General features: G+C 34.0%; 1 pseudogene across 1 annotated transcript in view; it reads right to left on the bottom strand.

The window, feature by feature from the left end:
- The window catches only part of LOC309615697 (transmembrane and coiled-coil domain-containing protein 3-like), a 58,725-nt pseudogene extending 43,894 nt beyond the window's left edge, over window positions 1–14,831 (bottom strand). The window contains exon 1 of the transcript XR_014249811.1: window positions 1–14,831. This exon is cut by the window's left edge and continues 35,176 nt beyond it. The product of XR_014249811.1 is annotated as a transmembrane and coiled-coil domain-containing protein 3-like (transcript).

Here is a 14,831-nt window from a genome sequence, read left to right as displayed (position 1 = left end):
TACTTTTATTCCAACTGAAATGTGATGCTCGAATCTGACAGTATTCTATTAATTAATTAACAATCATTTCCATAAACATTTATTGAGCACTTTCTAGCAAATATTCAGGCACTGGGGATAGTAAACAAAGTAGAGGGAAAACCCCTGCCACATCAGCTTACATATCACAGGGTATTTTAAAATTTTAGTTCATAAAAGGACCTCAACATCTTCAGCTCCTTTTCTCATCATTTCTCAAAGTAGTTCCTTAGACGTAGGTAGGTTTACTTGGGCTCCTTTTAATTTATTTTTGCCCCATTCCCCAGTTTTTCCCTCATGTAGGGATAGAGAATGGACAAGGAAAGATGATGGTAGAGGGTATATTAACTAGCTCTTATTTCCACTTAAGTTCTTTTGTGAGAATATAGGTCACAATTGCTTGTGGGTATAGGCTAAGTATGAGGTTGACAGTGAAGTGTTCCCACTACCCCACCCCAAGAAATTAGACAACAGGAAAGTAAGATTACATTCTGAAGATCAAACCATGCAATCAACATATAGTGTATGGAGTGGACAAATACTCAAAGTCATGGAAAGACTGGGCCTGAGGCTAGCAAACTTGTTTTCTGATTGAACATATTAACAATTTAAAGAAAAACTATATCAATCAGAAGGGGCACATAAGGAGTATTGTCCATCTTAAAAGCAAAGCAAGAATCACATATTTTCCTCAAGCATTATTCTAGACAAAGAGCATCTTCTAAGGTTGCTACAAATTCTTTGTACAGATCTCTTTACAGGTGCATCATTATGGAGAAGAATAACTCAGCTTTTAGAACTGCAAGAATTGTACATTCAAATCTCATAGCTAATTCACTTTGTAGTTCTGAGTTTGCTAAGATCCAATATGTTATGTTGTTCCTGATTGTTTTGCAATAAATAATCATTCTGCTTTCTAAGCTTTAGTCAGCATCTTAAGTCCAATCTACTCTGCAAAACTAAAGAGTTCACCTCTCTGAAACTTCAAGACCAAGGAAGAGCCAAATCAGGTCTGGAGACCTAGTAGCATCCCTTATGGTTGGCCAGTATTTCAACAGATTGCAACCCTCTGCTTTACTATGTGCCCGAGCCCATTTCATTAAAAAAGACCCAGGTCCTACATCTCTGTCCAGACCCTCACCAATGACCATCACCATCCTCACAGTTTTTGTGCCCCAGCAAAGGAGAACTTTACTCAAGCGTTCTATTCAGTTCCTGCAGGTTCTTGCTTCTTGAGACAGGGTGTCTGAAGTCCCTAAATGCTCTTCAGCAGGGCTTTCCTGTCCAGAGTGCAGTAGTTTGTCCACAGACATCAAATCAGCAAAGGCAGTGTAAAGGGCATTATTCTTTACTGTTACTTTTGCTCTCTTCCTAAGCCCTCTTTCTAACTTCTACATTGTCCTTTATTTTTTGAGTTGTCACTCCACCATTTTCCCGTCTCTTCTCCTGAGCGTCTTTCATCTAAACTCTTTAAGATTACCCCAAAAAGCAGTTCTTCCGCTGTGTTTCAGAAAGAGAATTTTCTTTCTGTCATCTTAAATATTGGACACTATAAGGTAGGATGGGTTGGGGAGTGGGGGGTATGACCTTTGGAGTTTAAAAGAAAGAAAAGATGTCAGACAATACACAGAAAACCATCAGATTAACACTTAGATTTAAATGAGGAACAAAAAGGTGAAACAATTGGCTCTGGATAAGTAAATTCACAAGAATACTTCTTAGTTTCTGAGTAAGAAACTGACACTTGCTTACAGAGTAATTCATTATTGAGCTAACTGTATGTTCCAGTTTACCTGAAAGATTCCCAGTGTCTGCCTCTGTCTCTCTGCCCCTTTCACTCTAATTACCAGTCCACTGTCACTCAAAAGTATCCCATTTGGTCTATTGCATGTATAGTCATGTTCCTCACACTTGGAATTGTATGGAGTGTTTGTTTCTGGATTTACTCATTGTTGGTAATTTGTTCGTGTGGTTTTTTGTTTAACCTTGTGTTTGTTTAGTCCGCTGTCTGTGCCCTCTCTAAACACATCTAATTGTTGGAAGTATGGTGCTCCCCACATTTAAGAAATTTCTTTGGCTTATTCTTAACTATTTACCTTCTGTATTCACTAATGGCACTGGATAAATCTCTTGTCATTTTACACTAGTTAAAATTAAGGATGAACAGTGACACCATTCGAAGTACTATTGGACTTTAGCTCTCTTTTAGTTAAAAGATTCTTTAAAAAGAACAGGTGAACAATTCTGAATTTTAAACACAAACGCAAATCATTTTCTCTGTTGAGTAATTAATGTATAATTACATAATTGCTTTATCACATGGCTCTGATAAAATAATTATATGTGGCTTTTAAGCAAGCTTTCTGTGCTCTGAGAGGTTAACATATATGATTCATTTGTTAGGGATTTTTTTTCTTAAATGGAAGGTTATCTACTAGATTGTTTTTTAACTCTAAGTAACTATATACTTAAATACACATTTGATAACAGGTTCATTGATTTTAAAAAATGGGCCTAATTCTCCATCCTTCTCTATACCACACACTTTGCAACATGCCTTTGAAGATTTTCGCATCAAGAGGTAGAACACATGTTCTCATTTCTTGAATTTGGGCTGGATTTGTGACCTTTTATATCTAATAGAACATGGCAGAAGTAGTTTGCCAGATCTAAGGTTAAGCTTCAAGGGAACTTTCATACCTGTATTTGCTTTCCTGGAATTCTGCTCAGTTACCATGAGAACAAATACAGGCTAGCCTGATGAGCTAAATCATCCCAGTCATCTCTGTGGACAGCCAGCTAAATGCCAGGCATGTGAAGGAGATCATCCTAGAAAACCGTGATTTCCAAAACTACATGAGTAAACTCAGCTAATATCAACTGAGCCTGGCTAAGATCAGTAAAACTACCTAGTTGACTCATAAACTACCGAGTAATAATAAATACTTAGTGTAATAAGACATTAAGTTTTGGAGGAGGTTGTTACAAAGAGATGGCTGATCCAATACCTTTTAGATATTCTTACTTCTATAAACAGAAAACATTGCAAAATAATATGAATAATATAATTTCTAATTACTTGCTAAACAACTCAGTCTGAAAGTTCACGTGGCACTTGAATTGAAGGTGTCCAAAAATAAGTTATTATGTTACTCCCAAGCCTTTTCTTTTCTCCAAATTCTATCCTATAATGTTTGATCACTCTACTTAAACTAAGAAAATTTATTGATTATTTCTTTCTACATTTGCTAGTTTCTCCCATTCACCTATTTACTCTAGCCAATGTATTCTCTATTTAAACATTAATCAAATATATTTCCAACTATTCATTCACACAGCTGTGGCTGTAATTCATCTCTCCTGAATTAATTGCCTTGTCTTGAGTGTCTCTCTCTACAAATCAATTCTATCAGAGTTTTTTCTTTGTTTGTTTCTATGGCACACACTTAATTGTGTACTTTCTTTTCTTAAAAAATGTTCTGTGTAAAGTGTAATACTTTGTTTCAAAAAGTATATTCTTCCTTGTTTTCTGTGTGGTAAAAACACAAAGTTCCCCAATAAAGATAAAGTAATATTCATTGCAGTACTATTATATTTTTAGTTTCAAAAATGTTATCTGGGTAGTGAATTATCAGCCATTAATAAAAAGTCTTATTTTTACTTTGACATATTAAAGAACTATAGCAATCACATTAACAAATTACATGGTATGAGACAAAATCAGTTTTCTTCATGATTGTTGCAGAGATTGCAGTTCATATGCCTTTGCACATCCAATATCAAATCCCATCATTCACATATCCGTTCTCATCCCAGACACACCATCTCTCTTAAATTGTCTTTATACCTTTACTCAAGATCCTTCTTATGCATCAAATGTCCTCATTCGCCATTAGAAAAATTCAATTTATTCTATGAAACATAGCTTCAAGGACACTATCTCAGTCACCCTGTGTCTGATATTATAATCAGAAGTAACCCTCCATTTATATGCTCTCATAGCACTTTTTGCTAATATTAATATAGTACTTAATCCATTGTAGGAAGTTGTATATGGTTTGTCCTCCCTACCTGACTGTGAGCTCCTTGAAGGCAAATGATTGTATAATTTTCATATTTATATCCTTAGAATCTAATAAAGTGCCTGGCAGTAGATATAAGTGACAGTCTATCTGTATGTCAACAACATATTTGATGTAGTTTTAGAACTTTTCCACATTGATTCTTTGTACACGTCTCTACAGAGGAATTACAACAGGCAACTCACGAGCAAACTGTTGAATTTAAACTTGTTTTCATATCCACATTATATTTTAGCATAAGATCAATATTCATATAAGCATTATTATCCCTAGTTTATAAATGAAGAAACTTGGAGAAGTAAAGAACCTTGGAGTTGATGAAAGTCACAAAAGTCCTTTAATTCTACAATTCGGTATCTTTTTACCTGACTAGAATCTCTTAGATTTAAGAAAACAATTTTATCACAATATAGCATGAGTTAAAATCCCCGAAGTATTCAACTAACTTCAGAGTTCATATATACTGAAAGGTTAAAAGTGTGTATGAATATTTTAAGGTTCAATTTTCCCAGCATAGGCTTATTAAACTGCTATTTTTTCCCACATATAAGTTTATTGTAATTCTAGTGTCTTGCTAACCTAAAAAAATTACTGCTTGTAAAAAATTTGTGATATGAATAACTGTGACAATTGCAAATTATTTCATATTTTTCAAAACATGAAGTGAGTGAAAAAACACTTGATTTTAAATATAATTCTCATAACACAATAATAAAACTTCAGCTTGAATTTGTCTGGAAAAACTTCTTCAGACGTTTTATGAATGGCCATCTTTACTGCATAGCTAGCATCCTCACTTCCTAGAAAAAATTTTCTTTGCTCCCCTAAAGTTTGTCTTTCTTTGTCAAGTTAAACATTCAAATGCATAAGGCAGGGATTTGACTTCTCTGCTGATTCTGCAATATGAGTACATTCTTTCCAGACAATGAAAGTAAATAACTATAATGCTAATAACATGTACCAATAAAAGCAAGAATGATATTGACTGTAAATTGACAGTAAGGAAACATTGTATTTATATGCAGAAAGCTGTCATATGTGATTTTAGAGTGAAATAGGAGCTGTATTTGTTTTCAAACTATTTCTATCACCGTTTAAATTGTTTTATTTTATTGTGGTAAGACCATTGAACATAAGACTTAACCTTCTTAAATGTTTCAGTGTATGAAACATTCTTGTTGACTGTAAGTCCAACGTTGTAAAGCAGATATTTAAAACTTACTCATCTTGCTTAACTTAAACTTTATACCCATTGATAATTAACTCCTCTCTTCTCCCTCTCACTAGGCCCTGGAAATCACCAATCTACTCTCCTGTTTCTATGAATTGGACTATTTAACATACCTCATGTAAGTGGAATTATGCAGTATTTATCTTTCTGTGACTACCTTATTTCATTTAGCATAATGTCTTCAAGACTCATCCATGTCATTGCGTATTGCAGAATTTCCTTCTATTTTAAGGCTGATTATTATTCCTATGTATATACCACATATTTGTTTATCTTTTCATCTGTCAAAAGACATTTAGGTTATTTCACATCTTGACTATACTGTAATGAATGTGAGAGTGCTAATAATCTCTTTGAAATCCTGATTTCAATTCTTTTGGATAAATATGCAGAAGTGGGATTGCTGGATAATATGGTAGTTCTATTTTTAATTTTTTGAGGAATCTTCATACTGTTTTCCATAGCAGCTTCACCATTTTGCATTTCCACCTATCACATTTAAAACAATTTGGGGGACTTCCCTGGTGGTCCAGTGGTTAAGACTCTGCCTTCCAGTGCAGGAGGTGCAGGTTACCTTCCAACGCAGGAGGCGCAGGTTTGATCCCTGCTGGGGGGACTAAGATCCCACATGCCACACAGGTGCGGCAAAAATCTAAAAATAAATAAATAAATAAATAAATAAATAAATAAATAAATAAAACAATTTGGCTCTGGCATGCACTTGTGTTGTTTTTCTCAATGTTTCTCCATATTTAAAATTTTTAATTCCTAACTATTCTTTTTGTATACACAGAAACTTACACCTTAATATTTTTATATCTTTTTATTTACCTTGGCAAGAGCTATTTTCAAAATATCATTCGATTAGATAAGAAAATATTAATTATTTTATTTTATTTTTTGTGAAAAAAAAGTTCTATATGAAAAACAAACTTACTTAGTTCTCATAAATTTTGAGTTTGATCTGGCAGAATCATATGCTATAAAGAGCCAGCTTCACAAAGATGTTTTCCTCTCACCTTCTTATAATTACTGAAGGCAAAGGATTTTGCTGAAGATTGAACATCTTCTTAAAATACAGTGAAGATCTTGTAGAAACCCTGATAATGCAAATTACTATACTTGTTGGAACTTTTCAAGTGATGAAGTACTTAACTATATCACCTATACATTTTTTGCCAAGGCTTATTTTTATATCTCTGTCTTTGTGATGCATTATTATAAGTTTTGCTCATAATGACTTTCAGAAAGTTAATGATATAGCTTGTTATTGAGTGTATACACAATGCAACAATTCTCAATTTTTTTTAAAAAATTAAATAAAGAGATAAAATGAAATCATGAAAGGAAAGACCTTGGTATAGAGGTTTGTCCATATTCCAGAGCATAACGTCAGGTTAGTTAGATCACTTTCCCTTTCTGCCTTTGTTTCTTCACTTACTGATTGAAAGAACATGAGGGGTCATTTACTCAAGTACTATGGGGCCAAACACAAAATAAATGAGAGAAGAGACCCCGATGGAACACAATGGCAGTGGCCTGTGGAGAACTAGTTAGGTTACATGCTTCTTAACAAAATCCACTGCTATTTAGCTGCAGGTGATTGTAGAAAGGCAGGCCCAGTATCATAGATTTTCAATTTTTTTTTCAAAAAATGTGCAGCAAATTCTGATTTTAGGTACAATAGTCTAGTCTTATTTTTTTTTTTTTTTTTTTTGCTACTAAAACATGAATTCTATTGTAGCATTGTTTTATAAACAGAGAACAGTTAAATGTGTTATAACAAGAGCAATGACTCATTTGTAAATCTTATGGAAATCCATGCCAGAAAACACTTTTAAGGGATTGGGAAGTGACAATGGAGGTAATGTTGTTTGATCTATATTAATTTTGAAATTTTTGGTTTTTCTCTCAATATTGTAAAATAAATATTTTCTTTTTTCTTAAATTGAAATATAGTTGATTTACAATGTTGTGTTAATTTCTGGTGTACAGCAAAGTGATTCAATTATATGTATACATATCCTTTTTCATATTCTTTTTCATTATAGTTTATTACAAGATACTGAATATAGTTCCCTGTGCTATACAGGACATTGTTGTTTTTCAAAAATATACCATTTTTAAATGTTGACAACTCAGTTTTTTAAACACTACATACCACAACACAACATAATCACCATCCTGTTTTTGGCTTATAAGCTACCAGTTACTAACAACCTATGGGTGAAAGAATATCCAGTTATGGTACTAAGATGCCTTAATTGTAAGTGTACTGAGCATTTAACAGATCTTTTATGTTTCAGAATGATGAAAGGACTTCTAAGGACTTTAAGGATATCACTGTGCTAGAGATTGTGGAAAAGCCAGTTAACTGGTGCCAGAAACTGGTTGATAAATAAAAGTTACATTTTTTTAATGAGAATTCATAACTATTTGGTTGCAAACTTGATAACAAAAGTCACTTTTATTTTCATGATTTTCTTCTAATAGTCTTCATGTCATTTGTGGTTTCAGGCATATATCAGTACAATTTGAAATGTACTAGGTATAAGTTGAACTGGCTATATATTGTTCCATATTCCATATTTTGTTTTCAGATTAAAAGCTCCTGAAAAAAAAAGCATTATTACTCAAGGCAATCTCTAGAATTATAACCCAGTGACAAGTGGAGAGCCCAATGCACCTGCAAATAATGATAGCTTCTACTAGAGACTTTGCCTACAATTTCTTTGTCAGAAAAAACAAAAACAAAAATATGCCCCTTTGATCTAATTATCATCATTTCCATTGATTATGGCGTTTTTCAAAGAATTACACTAAAACAGAGTGTTGCTTATATGATGAGATCAAATAATGACAAAGGCACACATACAAAAATATTTGATCTCAATGACAGACTAAACCTTCCAAATTGTTAGTCATTAAGATACCATATTGGGAAAGGTTTTATGTGGCACAGATTTAAAGCATTAGCATGGAATTTGGATGAAAAAAATATTTTTGAATGATGAATTTACATCAAAAGCTGTCAATAAAATTATATTCCTGTACCTGGATAACTTTTGAGTTTTTAGAAAGATGATCAGCCCTGGAGAGTGAGACCATAGGTGATCCTTTATGTCAGCCAGGGTGCCCACACCGAAAAGAAGCTGATTCATCTGATGAAATTCAAAACCAATTGAACACGTATTCAAACCATTTCTTAGCGAGGCTTTTCTTCTGAAACCAATTTCCACTCTGAAAGCATTATTATCCTTTGTGTTAACATTTTCACAAGGTTGTATGTTTACGCACAGGCAGTTTGTTTCCCCTTGCTCAGCACTTAATCAAAACATCAATTTGAAAACTGTGATTTAGTTTTCCTTTTATTAATGGATTATTACTTTTGTTTTTCATTTTTTCCTGTTCTTTCTACTTGAAAATATATTTTATGTGGATCTTGTATACGCTAGATAAGTTTATTTGTATCTCTTAATTTTGCTTTCAAATTATCCAAATTTTTGCCTTTGTCTCTATTTTCCTTTGTGTATTTTAAACTTTTCCACAACCACTATACTAATTTACCTAACATACTTACATACTTCTTCTTTGAAACTCCCCCTTTAAACCAAACACAGATACACACACACAGAAAGATAGAGGAGGGAAAGAGGGATTCTTCTATTTTTACGTTAATCAGCAGTAACATTTTGAGTTGCTTGTATTTTGTTCTTGTCTTCAGAATGCTTCTTTATCCTAGTAGCTTCTTTTTATTTTTAGGAACATGCTATCTAGTCTAGTCTTTGTGAGAATGCTAATCGGAAATTTAAAATTTTTTACATTTTTATATGGCAAATTCTCTCTGCAATTTCTATAGTTCCGTGTGTTCTGAAATATAAGAGCTTTATAATCACGACTGCAATCATGACACAGAAGTTTCCTCACCCCTCCCAAATCCTCTTCTGCTATCCTCCCATCCCCAACCCCTGGCAACCACGGATGTCTTCTCCATCCTTATAGTTTTGCCTCTTCCAGATTGTCATATAAATGGAATCATGTGGTATTTCAGTCTTTGACTTTGGCCTCTTCACTTGGCAAAATGCACCTAATTTTCATCTATGTTACTGCGTGTACCCATAGTTTCTCTAAGTATAATGTTTATGGAAAATTTTTCCTCTTTTACCAAAAGCGTGTTCGATTTTTTTGAGATCATTTGTTTTGTTGTTTCTGGCTTTTTGTTGTGTGATAGTAGTTTACATAAATGTCTGGTGGTCCTTAATTGCTATTTATTTTTATAAATGGAGAGCCATGTTGTTAATAAAAGTCACTGGCACAAGCTTTTCTGCCTGTGGTAGGTCTTTTCTCATGCCTGCCTCTCCCAGGAAGAGAGGGACTGACAAGCCTGTGTGGAGCAGTGGGGACCAGTGACCGCCAGGCATTTGGGGGGTGGAATGGGGAGCTGCACATATTGGGTGTAGAGAGGCAGGTGGCTTTCACACCCATTCAAATGCCAAAGTAAGGACTTTGGGGAGGTACCAACACTTACACTCAAAACCTTGGTGTTCCCTGGCCAATTAGTCAGTTTCTTTATAGAGGAGGGTTTTATTTTTTTTTATTTCCTTTTAACTAGGAGCAAAGGCCACACGGCTGCTGTTTCTTTCCCTCTCTCTCTCTTTCTCTCCCTTTCTCTCTTTCTCTTTCTCTCTGGCAATGTGTGTGTGTGCGTGTGTGTGTGTGTGTGTGTTGGAAGGGGATGTGATGAGGAAGATGGATGTTAGGTGGCCTAGCCCTGTGGTTATGGAGAGAAAAAGTCTGCCCATTTCAAGCTTGATGTCTCTTCACAGCTCTGCTGGAAAAGGACATCTCCTAGTTGAGCAACAATATTGCCCTCTAGTTAATTCAGCAACATGAACCAATTGGGGTTTTTTCCCCATATTCCTCATAATTTCTGAAACACTCTTGATCTGCTTCTGTCCTCAGTGGTACTGTGAATCACCTCTTCTATACATATTTATCATTCCTTCAGTGAGATTTGGGGAGAAAGAGGAGGCAAAATTGTATGCGCTCTCAGCTATCCAGAAACAGAACCCATATAGTACTGCCATGGTAGGAGAATGGCTGATCTCGTGCAAGAACTGTGTGATCCTGCCCTGGAAGTCTTCATTTCTTGCCACAGAAAAGATCATTTCCCCAGTAACTTTTTCTATTTATTATATTAATCAAGTTGGGACTAATACTTATAAAAGAGAATATATAAGAAATTCCATTTGTATTCCAAAAAAATTAATGGAACCTTCTGTCTCTCTCTAAGGCATGATTTTCAAAATTTACTTCACTGTCCTATAATGCATTTAGTATGCACCTCTACCTTAATCTTATCTCATGGCTTTTTTTATTTCCTCACTGGGAAGTGGACTCCTTGTGAATAGTATCTATCCACAAAATCTATGTATCCACATACTTTTGTGAAAAAAATTCTTTATCTGGATATTGCAAGGTGATGTAGAGTTACTGAAACAGCAATAAATATGTAAAGTTCTTAGCTATCTAAAACTAAATACTTTTAGTATTTATCAACACCAAAAATGATAAAAAAGAATTGCAGTAGTAATACACATGTAAATGTTTCTGGAATGAGTGTGTTCTCATTAAATACTTACATTTTGTCTTTGCCTCATTCTGCATTAATTGTTCCACCTGGTGGGAGTTTTACAGAGTACAACAGTTAGCTGTACACTCCTGGATCAAAGCCTGGAGAGCAACTTCTCAGTTGTGCTTCTTTTACTATTTTCTCTTAGTTCCACAAACACACACAAAGAGGTAAAAAAAAAAAAGCACAATTCTGCATGGAATGTTAGAAAATTGTAAATGGTGTATGAGATTAAAAAAGTACCCTTGTCTAAAAACCACCACACATAGAGTACAGATGTTCTTGAACTGCTCTTTGTAAGACTAAGTCCTGAGAACTATCCCCTCTAAATAATGGACAACCTTAACTTTTTAAAAAGGAAAGCCAAAACAAAGAGAGGGAAGAACTTTCTAGTTTCTTTAGAATTTGGCTTTTGTTATCTTCTAGACAAAAATTCTATACCTCTCTCAATGGAAATATTATACATCAGGTAAACTAATCAATATTTCAAGCTAAATCTTGGATAGAGGGACCAATTTCTATTGCTTTTAATCTATTCAAGTGCTAGGAAGTTTCTCCTGTGAAACTTTTTAAGTTGTGTCAGATTGAGAAAATACTACACCTGCCCTACATATGGCAACAACTTTTATGTATAAACTTTTCTTCTTTAGTGTGTATATATACACGGACATATTGACTCTTCATCTACATTGCCTTAATTTGCAAATATTCACAAGTATAATTTACAAATGCACTATCTCTTCATATATACATATATACATATGCTAAAAAGCACTAAATAAGTTTGAAATAATTCAGTGTGTAAGGGTCAGAAATAAATATGCACATTATATTTTAATTTCTAGGACAGGAATAATGCTTACAAAATAGCTTTTTATTTGATATCAGGATTCTCAATCCTTTTTTCTATGAAGTTCACTATAAGGAAGACGTTGACATTCTGGACACATTCCCATGGTATAACCTGATTTTTTAACAATTGTGGCATTGATGCTAGAGGCAAATAAGAGGGAGATAATGTACATTTCCCAGCTAATTGTCTAGATGCTTTTCCAGTAATTAAGGGCTCATCTATGTGTCATACCACATGGTTTATCAGGCAGTGAGCTGCTGGCCAGGACTAGAGCAAATGCCAGCCTGGTCTGCTGTAAGAAATGAGAAATCACAGAGCTGTTCCAATTCAACCCCTTTTAACCTCCAATTTCTTCCCTAAGTCTTGCCCTTGAAGGAATCCCTGACAGGTCTCAGAATTTACTGACAAGGACTTGTAAGTAGAGGATTCTCCTTTTTCCACAACCAGCAAGTTGGAGGGAGGAATTCCTGAGAATTCAATGAGTTCAGGTAAATGGTTCTTGCCTGGAACCAAAATGCATTTTCCTACGGAAACATACTGGGTATGCTTCATGATACAGGATTGACAAAACTACAATTGAAGTGTAACACTGATTAATAGTAATTTTCTGTACTTTAATGCTTAACCATCAATTATATTTTTTTCTGAGGGAAAATATAAGCCAAAGTACAATCAAGTAACTTGAAAAAGTACTTTTGTAAAGTAACAAAAATTTAAAAGGGAGACATCTTCTGATGGAAGTCCCATAAGAAAATAATTCTGTAATTTTATATTAACTCTTCATATATTTTAGAAGAATATTCAAAAATTTTAAAAGGTTTTGAAATACATTTCTAAAAGAAGGTTGAAAGCCTTACAGATGAATAAAAGAAGAGTGCAAAGAGGTGAATAGAATAAAAATCTTGGAATTTTAATTTAAAAGCACATGATCTCTGGAGTCAGACAACAATTGCTGCTAATTTGTGCTCTCTTACCTATTTGCTGAGTGAACTTAGATATTTTACTCAACTTTTCTGTTGCTTCATCTGTAAATAAAGATGATAATACCGATCTCAAAAGGAAGCTATAAGATTAACGGAGATAATATGAAATTTTAGCATGATCATTTTAAATTTGATTTCCCTACTTCTCACTTTCCCCAAGGGTTCTCTGAGAATATTTTTTAGTTTCTTTTATTTGGTGGTTTAGCCAGTTCTATGACTTTTATTCAGAGACCACTGCTGAGTTGTGGTAGTCATAAGGCATCCTTGACCTACTAGAAGCAAGACTGACCTCTGTCTTGACCTGCTAAGCCAGTTGATTCATTTACAGAAAACTGACAAGAAAACCATCAGAAACCTTAATTGATGGCCCAATAAAATGATTATGTATCATTCTTAACAAATTCATTCATCTGCTATTTTGAGTGACTTACTAGTTATTTGCAGTTCATGCAGGTATTGTTTGCAAATAGGCAGTAATTCCGTTTGTGTCATCACCAAGAATACAGGAGCAGGTCATTTATAGCAACCCCTCCCATTTCTGTAATATCAATATCTATAGATGGCAGATTCTCATTATTCCAGTGATTATGCTTTAAAAAGTCACCGTGAACACTGAATTAGTAAATACTGAACCATTGCTCCTAGGGGAAATATGAGGTTAGTTTCCTGTAACAATCTGGTCACAACATTTTCATCACCAATCAATGCATTATCTTGTTTTATGTGTGTTTCTGTTTAAATATATTTTATTTAATATATTGGTGAATCATTAAGTTTTTTAAATTGAAGTATAGTTGATTTACAATATTGTGTTAGTTTCAGGTGTACAGCAAAGTGATTTACTTATACATATATATGTATAAATCTATATTTTTTTATTCTATTCCATTATAGTTTATTACAAGATATTGAATATAGTTCCCTGTGTTATACAGTAAATCCTTGTTGTTTATCTATTTTGTATATAATAGTGTACATCTGTTAATCCCCTACTTCCAACGTATCCCTCCCCTCACTTCCCCTTTGGTAATCATAAGTTTGTTTTCTATGTGAGTCTGTTTCTGTTTTGTAAATAAGTTCATTTGTATTGTACTTTAGAGTCCATATAGAAGTGATATCATGCAATATTTGTGTTTCTTTGAGATGATTCATTAACATTGAACTCAGGAGCAACAGTACGATAACTCATGCATGAACATACCTTATTTAACACATGTATTTTCTCTGCAAAGCACATCACAGCCTTCTTGTGCTTAGAAACCCTAGACAGCACATCAGCACAATGATTGGGGCCATCGTACACAGTGAAACCACCAACGAAAGGCACAAAAAATATGGCACTAAAAAGACCACAGAATAGACACTTGGTTACAGTCTTAGAGCTATAATAAGAAGTCAGTGTCATCTTGTTCCTCCTCAGCTAACAGCACGTATGTCTGGGGACTCAAAATTTTGTCCCACCGTGCGTGTCCTCAAAGCACTGCAAAAGCACTGTGAATATTGATTTGGGAGTTACAAATAAATTTTAGCAAATAGGTAAATTTGCAAATAAAGAATCCACAAATAGTGATTATTGCTGTAATTTTTACATTGTATAACTCTTGAAAATCTACCTCTGGATTTATTTCATCTTCTCTCAAATGTTTTAATTAAATATGCCATTATAAACTTTAAAACTGGTAATTCATTACAATCAAAATTTTCAAGATATATGGGATGACTCAGGGTCAACCATGCTATGAAAGTTTTGTGTTTGGATCCTCAGAAATTCTTGAAACTGATGTCAATATTATGATAATGACTTAATTTACTTCTGTCCCAGGTAAAGGAAAACCATCAGCCTTTCAGAGCTCAGTAGGTAGTCCCAGAAATAGATTTGGGAAGAGTGGTGAATATTTGGAAGAGTTTGCTGCAAAATTTTGGGAAGAAAGGTGACCATAAATAGGTAAAATTGCTAGTGAAAAGTACTAACAAACCAAGAGTAAAGATCTTAAGTTTGAAGTGGTTTTAATCCACTTACCATGTGATCCTC

The sequence above is a fragment of the Balaenoptera borealis genome (genome assembly GCF_965194805.1).
Source record: "Balaenoptera borealis genome assembly, chromosome: 18".
NCBI classification, from domain to species: domain Eukaryota; kingdom Metazoa; phylum Chordata; class Mammalia; order Artiodactyla; family Balaenopteridae; genus Balaenoptera; species Balaenoptera borealis.
This window is presented reverse-complemented; position numbering and strand designations above follow the sequence as displayed.